The sequence below is a fragment of the Anomalospiza imberbis genome, chromosome Z, assembly GCF_031753505.1.
Source record: "Anomalospiza imberbis isolate Cuckoo-Finch-1a 21T00152 chromosome Z, ASM3175350v1, whole genome shotgun sequence".
Classification (NCBI taxonomy): domain Eukaryota; kingdom Metazoa; phylum Chordata; class Aves; order Passeriformes; family Viduidae; genus Anomalospiza; species Anomalospiza imberbis.
This window is the reverse complement of record NC_089721.1, coordinates 45,547,061-45,561,842: the sequence shown is the minus strand read 5'-3', so window position 1 is coordinate 45,561,842 and position 14,782 is coordinate 45,547,061.

The following is a 14,782-nucleotide window of genomic DNA, read 5'->3' as shown; positions in this document are numbered from 1 at the left end:
TGAAACTAATTAAAGTCCTTTTTTCCCTTTTTGTCTTATACAAGTATTATATTTGGGTTACGACTTTTATATTAGTGGTGGCAATACATATTTTGCTCAAAATGAAGTCTATAATTTTTAGCTTTCCTAAGGGAAAGGGAAATAAAGGCATAATTATTTCCTTGTACTGGACAGAGACAGATTCTCTATTGTGAGAAGCTCAGTATTTTATGAATTAAATAAATAAATAAGCCTCTAAAGAAGTAATGCTTCTTGGATTTTGGAGGGGAGATTTGAAATGCATGTCTACTTTTCTATAGAAAGAATATAGAAAGCAGAAAAGGATGGGGATATTTAATCGCATTAAGTGTGAAAAAGACAAAGAAGCATGCCTTCCTATTAAGATCCATTCTAGGCCAAAACTGGATACATGGAAAACAAATTCATGACAGTGGGAGTCATTGTCTTAGCTTGACTATTAACAGCTGTAAGATTATGCCTGCGGTGACTGTTTTCGTTTATTCTGGCAGGGTACAGTCAGCAATGACTGCTCTACTGCTTCTTATGGTCAGATCCTGATCTATCAGCTTCTCAGACAATAGTTCTAAACATCAGATTTCACTGATAGGAATTTATACTTTGCATTTACAGGCATTAAACTCTGGTCTTAACTGAGTTATGTTGTGAATATAAATGTTATTTTTGGCTTGCAGGTGGAACAACTGTATCTCCAGGTTTCCCATAATGACCTGGGAGACAATGTTTCTCAATTCAGAGTGGAACTGGGGTCTGTACAATCCCAGAAAATGTGACAGGATATGATTGTCAGTTTTAGAAAGCCTAAAATCACTCCATTGTTTCTGTGTGTTTAAATTGATAGGAGAGCATGCTCATCCATCTGCCCACCATCCTGTGCATTGGCATACGCTTGCTTCCAAACACAGAAACCCAGAACAGCAGGACAGTTTGGGTTGGAAAGTACCTTAAAATCATCTCATTTCAATATCCCTGCCATGGGCAGGGAGGGACAACTCCCACTAGACCAGGTTTCTCAAAGTCCCATCCAACCTCTCCTTGGACGCTCCCAGGGATGGGGCAGCCATAGGTTCTCTAAGCAATTTATGCCAGTGCCTCACCACCCTCACAGGGAAGAATTTCTTCCTAGTATGTAATATCAATCTACACTTCTTCATCTTAAAGACATTCCCCCTTTTCTTGGTATTACATGCCCTTGTCAAAAGTGGCTCTCATGGGATATGACACCTGACATCTGTCCCTCCCACAGAGGAGACTGAAAGATCCTCAGCTCAGAAGGAGCTGATGAGCAGAGGTGTTACCTCCAATGACAACCAATATATGGATAGCAGATACTGCTCACTTGCAGCCCTTGAGTTGTACCACAAGATATTTAGGCTCTACTTGCTCTCCTGCCATGCTATGCAGTGTTCCAGTATCAGTGCAGATAGTGCTTGCCTGGCTCTTGGCTTTTCCCTACAGAAAGTAGAGTGTACCTGAAAACATCGTTCTTGTTTCTGACTAGATCTTTGTTATCATGAGGTTCACCATCCACACCCCACTTACACTTGATACGCACACAGCACCAGGCCCCCTAGAAGGTATCTGTGTACAGCAGAGACAAAATGGGTTTTGTTTCTGCAGCTTCCTTTGCCCAGATTCTTGCTTTCCCCTACCCATGTGGCCACAGTGACAGCTTTGAGCAATGCTCAGGTGACATCTTGGAACTTCTCTCTCTGACAGCCTTCATGCATGTTTATTTTGCCTCTATGGTCATGATGTAGGGATGATCTTCTTCCAGAGGACTATTTCTCCCATACAGTTTGCAGGACTGGGTAGCACAGAGTTAAAAACATTGCACTTGCCCCACACTTCAGGTGTCTGGAGGCTAGAGAGCTTGAAGAACTAGTTACACCTGACCAAATCCTACTTTATAGCTTCAGTGACTGCGGTCTTATGGATCATGCCAACTCCAGCTATGTTCTGTAAGAAAATATAGTGATTGTCTGGACCCCCAGGGCCTGCATTATGAGCAGCATGTTGCAGCTTTGGAATCTGGTTTGGCATAAGTGGAGAGAGGGGACACAGGAAGCTCCTGGTTGGGCTCTTGTGGCCCAGCAGACAATGAAGGGAGAGCAAACTACCTTATTGGTGTCTGAGATCTTTTCAGGTCTCTTTTCTTAGCCCATGACAAGGATAACCTGGGGTTCTCAGTGAATTGCACAACACGGAACACCTGTGCCCACAGCAGCACAACTCACAGCCCAAGATCAACAAAACCTGTCTTGTCTTCCTTGTAAGCAGCACCTGAAGATTATGTGGGTGTGAAGCTAACTTCACAATCTTTGATTATGTGTCAAATAATGATGGTTTAATGTCTGCTGATACAAGTTATACCCATGTCTGCTTAGTCAATTTGTCTCTGGGGCTGTAAAAATAGCTCTGTTGGAATCTGAGTTTTTTTCAGGCTTGTTGGATTGCTTTTTTTTTTTTTTTTTTTTTTTTCCCCTGAATTGATCTTTGAGTGATTTCCAGGAACACATGAGGTCTGGAGAAAGCCTTGATGCTGGTTGTGTTCCAGACTTTCCAGTTTGGGACAGAGAGGCCGTGACCATGTGGTTCCCTGCTTCACTTTGGTTTTCTTTCTTTGGTTTTCCACATGCAATTTTTAGTGTCCACCTGCTTTTCATTGAGCTGATGGGAGCTTTGCCTATGAAGGAGGTATGTGGACTCAGTGATACATGTTGGACAATCAGTGTGTAGACAATTGTCCAGAGACAGTATTTTTCTTAAGTTTTTGCCTTATTCAGGAAAGATTTCCAGAGCATTGATGTTGCCAATAAAAACTGAAATGAAAATTGTCAATAGTACAAAGACATGGGTTTCTATTACAATATGTAATTAAAATGCGTAATGCAAACTGTAATTTTAGTACTAGTAATACCAAATTAGTTGTGTTGTTTCTACTAAAGCAATAAAAATGTGAGGGTTTTTCTATGTGGCAATAAGATGGAAAGATATCCCATTTTTAATGTCTGCTTAACAGTCTCTTGTTCTAGTGCCCTGTCTTGACATAAGATCAGTATATTCTGTAATGCCTGATTAAAAACAAACATGCTTCTTGAAGGAAAAGGAAATGTCATAGCTAATTTCGAGAGGTTTTTGTGTGGTTGTACCTCATTTTGATTATTTTATACCTAACTTAAGTTATGACTGAAGTGAGCACTGGATGCTGCTGATTGCCATCCTACACAAACACAGTGTCTTTAATGTCATCTAAAGACTGAGGTTATATTTATGCTTGGAGGTAACATAGTAATATTTGTTTAGACTTAGTGGTTGAATGAGAAGGAAGACATTATCTATGTGCACATATTTGACTGAAGGGAAATGCTTTTTCTCATGGGAAGAAGTCTGAATATTCAATCACTAATTTGGAAAACAAACAACTAAAAACATCTTGTTCTGTGCTTTCCATATATATCTAACAAAATGTACCCAGAATTAACTGCTTATAAAGGCACTGCATGTGACACTTGGTTGCAGTTTCCATTTGGTTGCAGATTTTTCACTTTGAACAAGTGCCACTGGGCTGGAAAAGTTCACAGTGCTAGAGGGATGTGATGGTAATAGTGGGGAGCAGGACACATTGACAGTCCCTCATGCTAACCTGTTGCAGGACAGCGTGACTCCTTCAGGATTTCACCAGGGTGCTGCTCTGCTCTCCTACTCTTCTCTGCTCCAATGCTTCTCCTTTAGGATTTCAGTGAGAGCATATATCTGCTGAATGTGAAGATGACCAATTTGTTTTGATTGAGGAAAGCCAATAAAAGCAACGAAATTGATGCTGAATTAGGTCATACTGCTCTTTCCAGGAATTTGGACTCTATTACCAATTCTTAGCAGTATCAGTGATGTTCGAGATAAATTTGTGTAAAGCATGTCATGCATGGTAGTAGATCTATTATTAAGTGTTTATATCCATGTTATTTTGAAATGTGTGAACCAAAATTATTTTAACCTATTTTTTCAGCTAAAATATTAATAATGCCACATGATGAATTTTCACATTGAAGGAAATTATCCAACATCTACTACACACACACTCTGAAACAAAAGTATTGAAACTTCCCACCTGCCTCAATTAGGCTTTCCAAGACATTCATCACTCTAGTAATTAAGATATTTCTTGTTTCCCAAACTGTACCAGCAACTGCCAATTAAAATATAACTACTTAATCATGTTGAATTAGATCTATAATAATATTAATCATTGCCTAATAACATTTTGCAAGTCACTAAGATAGTAAAGTCTTGCCAAGAAGGCTGTTACCCTTCCACAATATGAATCAATAAATCATGATTGTACTGTGTACCTTCACTTCTTCTACCACACTGTGTAAAACAATAAGCAAGAAGCCAGAGAAGGGCTAAGCAATTTAAAGCAATTTGTAAACTTTAACTTAAGAGGTTGTCTAGGCCTATTAATTAGTAAATCAGTCATAATCTTGAACATCTTTAAATGCATTTGATTTCAGTAAAATATACCAAGTGGAACAATCTGATAATGTGACTGCTGCTTTCAAGACTTTAAAGGACAATGTTCTTTTCAAGTGTTTCTGTAAACGTTTCAACATAAATTGATGAAAGTAATAATCAATTTCAACCATTCCACCAATACTACATAAATTAGGAATAACAAAAAGTCCTATATTTTTATCCATTAATAACTGATATTTTCATCAATATTCCCAAACTCATACTTTTGAAGCCACTACAGACATGGGTTGGAGCTTTCTTCTCTTTGCTCTTCATTAGCTGCTTTCTGGCATCGCTTCTTCCCTGCTTTAACCTCATTTCAGTAATAATCAGTGGTGGAAAATCACCAGCTTGTAGCTATGAATGCTCACAAGAGGACAGGGCATATTCTATCCTGGCTGGATTAGAAAGGATTTAGTAAGGGCTGAGATTTTTAAGGCACTTTTAAGGAATTTTGATGTGAACCTCAAAACACTGGCTCAACATTTTGGGTTTCTTCTATCTCTCCTGGAATGATTTAGGTGATGCTTCTCTTTTTTTAGGTATCCTAAAGTGGTCCCTAGTGCAGGATCTTGATGTATGTGTGTTACACCAAAAAATAAAAACAACTTCCAAATCATAGAATCATGGGTTCATAGAGTAATTTAGATAGACAAAGACTTCTTCAATCATTGAATCCAACTCTTAACCCAATACTACCAAGTTGTCTACTAACCCATGTCCCCAAATGCCACAACTATTTAAAATACTTGTAGGAATATTGACTCCACCACGCCCCTGGACAACCTGTTCCAGAAACTGACAATTTCAATAACAGCATTTTTCCTAATATTTAATCTAAATGATCCCTGGCAGAAGTTGAGGACTTCCTCTAGTCCTCACTTGTTACTTGGGAGCAGAGATCTGCTGTCACCTGGTTATACCTCCTTTCAGGTAATTGTAGAAAGAATGAAAGATGGTCTCCCCTAAGCCTTTCTCCAGGCTAAATGACCCCAGTTCCCTCAGCTTTTGGTCATCAGACTTGTGCTCCAAACCCTTCTCCAACTCTTTTTTCCTTCTCGGGACACGATCCAGCCCCTCCACGTCTCTCTTGTAGTGAGAGGCCAAAACTGAGCCCAGGAATTGAGGTGTGGCATCACCCCTGCTGAGTGCAAAAGATTTATCATTTTACAGTGCTAGGTACCTTAGTTAGCACAAGAACTAAACCTAGAATGGAAAGGAATCAGATAATCCATGGCTGCTAAGCAGATGAAGTGTCTCCCACCCTTGAGAAGTCATCCTTGAGGAGGACCACATCACTAAGAGTGACCTTTTGGAGAAATGAACAGGGCAGTCTTAGCCTTAGGCACATGCAAACTAGAATCAAAATTTGTTAACTGCAGCAAAAAGACTGATGCTGTGGATGAGATGTGTCTGGGCTCTGTTCGTGTAAACACCTTGGCTGGTGTTACATGAAGGCTGGTATTCCAGTCCTGGGAAACTCCCAGTCAAGAATGAAACACTTAAAAGCAGGAAGTACATAAAACAAATATATAAATATTTTCCAGGAATGCTTATATTGTATAGACATTTCAAGGAAAGAAAACAAAGAAAATACAAAACACAGGAATAATAACAATAATATTTCTGGGAAAAGTTATTTCAGCTCATTGTTTATTTACTGCTTCCTTGTTGTTCTAATTATTAACATGATGTGCAGCATTTATATATAAAAAAATAAAGACTAAATCTGCACTCATAAATAAATAAGTGTCACAGAATATGCTGAGTTGGAAGGGACCCACAAGGGTCAGCATGTCCAGCTGAGGATGAGCTTTCCTGTTCATACCAGCAAGTGTTCAGCCAACTATTTTAATCTTACTAAAATTCCACAACATCTAGAAGTAACTTATAAACCCTTAGTTAGACCTTACCTGCCTTTGGTGCTGGAGAAGGTGCCTGTGAGCACCGTTTCCATCTATTTTTTACATGTGGACTAGAAGAGCAATCAGCTGATGCAATGGAAATAGAGGTGTCATTGCCATTACAGGTTCATCATTGCATTTCAAGCTGCAGAAGACTGATCAGGAGGCCCAACAAATACATACTCGTCAATAAAGCTCTCAGACCACACACATGGGAAAGGGAAAAAGTACAGTTTGCATAGGGAGTTCGGATGAGCTTGTGCAAACTACCTGTTAGGCAAACACCTCTAAACTCCAGAGGAAAATGGGCGCTGTTCTTCATCTTGATCTGGCACAAGTCCAATAAACTCCAACCTGCACCTGCATCCACTACCCCAAGTAGCCCAACAACCTGTGTGCCCAAAGGAGCCCACCTTGAGAAGTCTCCTAGGCCTTGTATGCCTGAGCTGCTAAAAGCCTCAGTTAATGTCCATTCAGTATGTGTACTGTTCAAGGGCTGAGAGACTGTTGTAGATCTTTGGGGTATTGCGGAAGAGAGGGAACAGCTGAAAGCCTTTCCTTAGGGAAACCTTTTGCCTTTCCATGGGAAAAAAATTCTGATAGAATTCATGGAAGAGGGCAGAAAAAGAGTTTGAAAATGTATTATAGAGTATCCAAAAAGAAAACAAGGTGACTGTATGGGGTACATGTCAGGAACAGATGCTATGTGTTTAGATTTTGAACAAAAGATATGTTTACAGGTGAAGCAGTTAACAATTAATCTGTATTTTTTTTTTTCAGAACCAGTCCATGTGAAATATATTGTGTATTCACCACATGCTTGTACAGTAGCAATGCTTATAAGCTTGAAATAAAACTGTGAGGGATACTGTTATGAAAGATCATCTCTGGTATTAACATGGACACAGCCAAACTGCAACATTCCAGTACAATCTGAAGGGATTTTCCAGAGCATTCAGTGATCTGTAGACTCACAGTAGAATTCAATGCTATATGGATATCTTTTGGCATGAGTAAAGACACTCAAAATACCACACAAGAATGTCTTAAGCATTCTAATATTTCTTGCCAAGCCACTTGCTGTGTTTCAAGATCTTCTAAGATCTGGTGGTGGTGCCCTTAGCCAGAGCATAAGCCCTTGCACTTCTATTGGAGCTTTTTGTGGCTTTCAGCAAGGAAACATTAATCTCAGTTTAACTTCTGCTTGGTGAGAGCAGAACTTGTTCTTGGCTGAACATTAACTCCTCCTGCAGACCATGTCCTTCTTCTAGGGCTCTATCAATGGATTGGTGATAGCACAGTATTTTGGTGGTTTTGTTCTCTCAGACTTTCCATTTGCCATCCTGCTGAAGAAAGACATTTTTCAGCTGCAGCCTTAAAGAGGAAACTGAAATAATCTGACTGAAGAATGCTTTGTCTTTTGGCCTGATTAAAAAAAACCATCATAGTCATAGAATCCCAGAATGGTTTGGGTTTGGGAAGGGACCTTAAAGATCTTCCAGTTCCAATCCCTCACCATGGGCAAGGATACCTTCCATTAGACCAGGTTGCTCAAAGTCCCATCCAACCTGGCCTTGAACACTTCCACCAGAGATGGAACATCCACAACTCTGTAGCAGTGTCAAACACCCTCACAATCAAGACTTTCATTCTAGCATATAATTTAAATCTCTCCTCTTTCAGTTTAAAACTTCTTCCTCTTGTTCCATCACTAACTGCCCACATAAAAGGTTGCCCTCCCTAATTTTTTCTATACAAAAGGATGGCTATTTATTTATTTATATATTTCCATTATTATTATTATTATTATTATTATTATTATTATTATTATTACTATTTATTTGCACTCACACCCCCCTCACCACCCCAGAAATCTGTTGTCCATTCAGTGGTCTGAGGCAGCCTCTTCCTGCCTCCTGTGCCAGGCTTTCACCAAAGGCAAGCATGTCTATGGTCTGATTCCACTGCAGAGATTATGTCAGTGAGGCATTCACTCTTTGAAGCAACCCCTTGTCTGAGCTAGGTTCAGGGCAAAGCTGACAGGATAACTCCTGACAGGTTCAAAGTCCTGCCAGCTACTCAAAGGCTGTGCAGGATTAGGTGAATCAGAACAGCAATCTGTGACAACGATAGACTAAACTTCATGACATTCTGCAAAAAGCTGTGTCTGGGAGTGTGGTGCTGAGCACTGCTGTTTGCACTGTGAATCAGAGAGGGAACAGTGTAAAGTGGCATCCTCTGAGGCAAAACTATGCCATCTATGTGCGAAATGCAGAAGTGAGTTGACTATGGTGGTATGTATTACATTTGGAATTACACTTCCCTGGAGCTGCAGAAACTGGTAGTTTGTACAGGCAACTCTTTGAGAATGGGCTACAATTTTATGTGCAGATTTAACATCTTTCCTGATGAATGAGGAGAAGACATGGGGAAATTCTTTAGGAAATGTGCACCTATCCTTGTTTTTGTTGTTAATGTTCTTAAAGCCTGAGAAAATGACTGGTTTTAAGTGATCTGTGAGGTTTGATGAAGAGTGTGAATTTTTTGGAACAGTTAATGTATTGTAACTTCCCAGTGAGTTCCCAATGGCACAATTGCTCTCTTGCGTCTTTTCATCAGTTGTTTACAGCTATTTGGTTTCTTCTGTGATATGGATAACGTGTATGGAGCCTTCACACAATGTCAAAACAGATTTCTGTATCTAACTATATACTGAGATGTGGCTTTTACTCTGATGTAGGCAGGAGGAAGTTGAGCAGACAGAGGTCTTGTTCACAAGTCTTTTGAGGCTTTTTATTTGTGTTTAGAGAAACATTCAGTCCCATACCTCAGCAGACAGCAATGCTGAGTCTCACATTTATTGCTTTATATCAGCCTAGTTCTTGATTAAAGAAATGGCCAGTCCTTCCTCCTTATTCCTTTTATTTGGTATCAATGGCAAAACAAAACTTGTTTCCATGCAAGGACAGGATCTTCTGTTCTTCAACATCTTCCTATATCTGCTACACTTTTCCCCCAAACCGTAGAGAAGGGTTAGTTTTGCACAATTTCTTCTCCAAAACAGCCTTCAGTAATGTGGGCAGTTACTAACATGATGGAAATCAAGACAAATCAAGGCCTAGAGGGTTTAGTGCTATGTTGTATTGTGTTTTTATATCTTTGTAACAGTTCTGTAATGGTTTGCCCCTTAACCCCCCATTTCCCCCCAATGGTTCCACCCTGAGCTCTCCTGCCCTTCCTCCAATGCCACCCCTCCCTGGTGCCTTGTCCATCACACAGCTCCTAATCCCACCCCCCCAAAATCTTCCACCTTGGGCATCGAGTGAGTCGACAAAGGCCACCGGTCTCTCCCTTAACCTTCCCCCATTGGTTTGTGTTTCTGTCTGTCCTCCTGCCTTCCACTCCCCTGAACTCCCCCACTGCGCAGTGGGCGTCCCTCCCCCTTGTCTCTGCCCCGGAAAGCCATGTGGTTCACTTTCGCCTGCAGGGACATGGAACTCAGAGCTCCTCGGAGCTTACAATAAACCTCAGACTTTTTCCCCGGCTTTGAGTCGACTCCCTCATTACCTTCTCGGACGCCGCCTCTCCTCCATACAAGGCAGACAGCGAAGCGCTCTGTCTTAGCCGCTCCCCAAATCTGCCATGAGACACAGGGGAGTGTCCCCCACTGCTGACCGTGCCTCTGCCGGGCAGGTGAAGCCACGGGGCTTCAGAGAGAGCACAGCGGCAGGTTTGGCACCCACGTGGGGCTGAGAACATCACCAGACCCCACGAAGGAGATGGCAGGGCGTCCTGTTGGATTTATTCTGCAGTGGCGTTTGGACTCCGTTTCATGGCCGGCAAACTACCTCAGGAGTAGCAAACCCCTTTTTGGTAGTTAACGCTCCTAGGGAAGGAACTGGTAGCCACGGGGGCACCACGTTGTCAGTTCCACGAGAAGGATACTACTCAGGATTTTTCCTTTCCTGCTGCCAGCCTCGGAGTGGTGAGTATCTTTTCTTCCTCCTTTGTTCTCCCTCTATGTGTAGTGGGGAGCTTTCTTGGCCTGCTTTTCTCTGGTACACTCTTTCTCTGCCTGTTTCTGGGAAGAGAGTGAACCTTTTCCCTCTCTAGAGGATTTTCGCTACTACAGTAGCTGGTATTTTGCTGCGCAGCACCTTTTAGCAGGTGGCCCGCAGCTGGAGTTTCTCTTTTCCTTTTCTTCTTTCCCTGAGTAGTGTGTTTTTAAGAAACAGATTTAACATCAGTCACGATGGGTGCTCGGCTTTCTGTTTCGCATAAGGGAGTCTATTACCAAGTCGTGGGTGTTCTTTTTAAGAATGGGATTCCGTTTCAAAAAACTGAAGTTAAAAAGTTTGTTCAGTGGTTGTTCCTGCATTTTTCTGATGTTTCGGCCGACCAAATTCATAAGTTGGAGTTTTGGAATCTAGTGCATAGTGAGCTGTTGCGGCTGGGGGATTCCTCCCTTTCTAGGTTTGCTTTCCTAGCCATGAAAATTAAAAATACTTTCAGAGCCTCTTCTGAAATGCAGGAATAGCCACACAGCAGCAAACTTGACCCTAGTTCTCCCCATCCTAACCCTTTTACCTCCCCCATCTGCCCCAAACCAGGAATTCTAAAGGGAACAGCCCAGCAAAAGCTGCAGGGGTGCCTTTGTCCCCCTGGGTCCCCACAGAATCCCCAAGACCCCCACATGAGCAGTCCTGGCCAGACTGCTCGGGACCTTTCCTGTTCCCCACTTCTCTGCATTGTACAGCCCCATCCCAAAAGTCCATTGTTAGTTTTAGTACCTCAGAAGAAGTTTCCCCTGAGACACAAGATGGCAGACGCCACGTGGCGGGCTCTACTGTGTGTTCTCCTTCTCCCCGAGGCACAAGATGGCGGATGCCACGTGGTGGGCCCTGCCACATGGCCTTCTTCTTCCCATGATCCTTTGCCCGCCTCTCCCCTAAACCCATTCTGCCCATCGACCAACCCCTTCCTTTCTCCTGACTCCTCCCCTCTTTCCGTCATCCCACCCTCCCTTCCAGCTCCTCCCATCTCCCCCAAACCACACCCCCCAGCTCTGCCCACTCTGGGATGTGTCAGTCATGTCTCTCCTCCCCATGTCCTAGCCACACCCCCTCTGACGTCCTTTTTTCCCACAGTTCCCATGACCCCTCCCCCAGTTTCCACACTCCAGCTTCCAGGGCAGGGGAGGGCCCTGTGAACCAGAACCCTGATTCTATCCCTGCTCTTGCTGCTGCTCCGGTCACCTATATCCCTGGGAAGAGGTGGGGGGGCACCCTGGCCCTAATGGTCCCCACTTAATTACCAGATCAAAAAAGAGCCCTGCAAAGCTCAAAAAAGTTTTGGTAGGGAGAGTGAATATTTCAACGGACTGTTGAAGGCCACTCTGTCGGGAAATGTTTTAACTCCTGCAGATCTCATGCTTGCTATCCTCAACAGAGTTTTTCATATGGGAAGCAGCATGGGAAAGGGAAGCACAGTCCGCTTTAACAACACTATGGGAGCAGGACACTGATAGATGGGGACGAGTTGTTGACCATTAATCACCTTTGCGGGCAGGGAGAATGGGAGGAGGGGAGAAAACAAGCCGCAAAAATACCTAAGGAGGCCCTCTGGGAGAGCATGAAGGCGGCAGAAAAGGCGTTTTTCGGGATGTGAGCAGATGTCCCCATTGATAATTATCTGTTTATAACTCAGTCTCCCTCTGAGTCTTTTCTAAACTTTGTTGAGTGACTTAGCAGGGCAGTGGACCTTCAAGTACAGAACCCGGGAATGCAGCAGGGAATCCTTATGGAGATCGCTCGGCAAAAGGCCAACAAAAAGTGTAAAGCTGCAATCCTGAGCCTGCCCCTCGACCCACCGCCAACCCTGCAGTCCATGTTAGAAGTGTGCACGAGGAAAGTCACAATTACATCCATGGATCAACACCACAAACAGAGGGAACTGAGGGGGGTGGCAGCTGTCACCTTCCCTGACCTGCCATCCAGCAGCAAGCCACCACGCACTCCACGGACATTTAAGAGACCTGCCCCAGCAGACCCGCAGTGTCATCTTTGCAGGGATCCAGGGCACTGGATGCCCAACTGCCCGTTGAGGCAACAGTTTATTAACTTCCGGAAAGCCCAACAAAAACAAAAGGTTGCTTCTGAAGGAGGGCAATCAAAAAAGTAAAATCTAAGCACAGTCCCTCCCTGCGCGATGATAGAAATGGGGTGGGGCCAAAAACATCTGCGGGGGCAGGGTGGGAACCAAACATTAACATTGCTTCTTCACAACCAAGACCTGTTTTGACCACTGATTCTCAAAATGTGCCTTCCAGGTTGGCTCTGATAGAGCCCCTCCATCTTTGTGATACCAAGTGGCATTTTGTGTCAGTGAACCCCAAGGAACCGGGTATGTGGAGAAACAACCGTAGTAAGTATGTCATCCTTGGGGACACCAAATACACACCTTTAGATATTCACGTTCTCCTGGGTCTTGTGACGTCAGACCCGGGGAAACTCATCCTTTGGCTGCATTGTACTCACCCACCAGTGTACCTGCCTAAAGGACAAGTCATTGCCCAGGCCATCCCCGTGCCTGAGCCTTCGTGGAGCCAGGGACAGAGGAAAAATACATGTCATACCATCACCTGGACTCAGGTACTGGGGGCCGAAAAACCAAAGATCTCATGCACCAGTGGGGGGAGTGTAAAATCTTTGTTGGACTCCTAGACGCGGGGGCAGATGTGACTGTCGTTCCCTCCCGGGAATGGCCGTCATATTGGGAGTTGCAGGACGTGGCTGGACATGTACAAGATATTGGGGGCATTCAATTAGCAAAACAATCAAGGAGTGTCATCCAAATTGAGGTGCCAAATGGGCAATTAGCTTCTATATGCCCATTCGTTTTAGATTATACTGAACCCTTGTGGGGGAGAGACCTGATGGCCCAGTGGGGGGTCAGAATTGACATCCCAGAGACCCCCCAGGTTTTTTGGGCAGCAGTCACTGAAAAGCACGCTACCCAGAAACTCAATTGGAAAACAGATTCTCCAGTCTGGGTAGAACAGTGGCCGCTCAATAAAAAAAAAAAAAATTAAAAGCGCTCGAGGAGCTTGTGGACAAGCAGCTAAAAAAGGGGAATATCCAGGAAACAACATCTCCTTAGAATTCCCCCGTTTTTGTAATTAAAAAACCAGGCAAAGACGAATGGCGGCTCCTCCACGATCTCTGTCAAATTAACAGCATAATAGAAGACATGGGCTCTCTCCAGCCAGGGATGCCATCCCCATCGATGCTCCCCCAAAACTGGAATTTGGCCGTGACTGACATTAAGAACTGTTTTTTTCAAATTCCCCTTCACCCTGATGATGCCCCACACTTTGCATTCTCAGTTCTCACCATTAACTGAGAAGCCCCAGGGAAGAGATACCACTGGAAAGTTCTTCCTCAGGGAATGAAAAACGGCCATTGTATTTGCCAGTGGTACGTCTCTTCCTTGCTGTCCCCAGTCCGTGAAGCCATGAAGGATGCCATCATCCTTCATGATATGGATGACATCTTAGTGTGTGCCCCAAATGAAGACATACTTACCCACGTGCTTGACCTGACAATCAATTCTTTAGTTGTTGCAGGGTTTGAGCTCCGTGAAGACAAGGTTCAGAGGATGCCACCTTGGAAGTACCTATGCCTGGAGATTGGGAAGCGGACCGTTGCTCCGCAAAAATTAGCCATCAGGAATAACATCAAGAATAACCAGAGACCTAGCCCCCCTTTTCAATTTACTGAAAGGGGGAGAGGGCCCTAGTTCTCCTAGGACCCTTACCCAGGAAGCAAGGGCCGCACTGGAGAAAGTGCAGGACATGATGTCTGCCAGGCAGGCCCACCATTACCAACCGGGTCTGCTCTTCAAATTCATAATTCTTGGTAAGCTACCACATCTCCACGGGGTGATCTTTCAATGGGAGGTCACCCAAGTAGGGAAGAAGGACCAGGACCAGAAGGACCCACTCTTAATCATAGAGTGGGTCTTCCTCAGTCACAACAGGTCCAAAAGGTTGACATGGTCACAAGAGCTGGTGGCAGAACTGATCTGGAAAGCAAGGGTCTGGATCAGGGAGTTAGCAGGGTGTGACTTTGACTGCATCCATATTCCATTAAAATTAGAATCGGGCCATCTATCCAAAGCGATGTTAGAGCATCTGCTTCAGGAAAACGAAGCACTGCAGTTTGCATTGGACAGCTACACTGGTCAAATTTCAATCCATCGACCAGCCCACAAAATTTTCAATTTGGATGTCCAACTTACATTTACACTGAAATCCATCCAGAGCAAAACACCTCTAAAGGCACTGA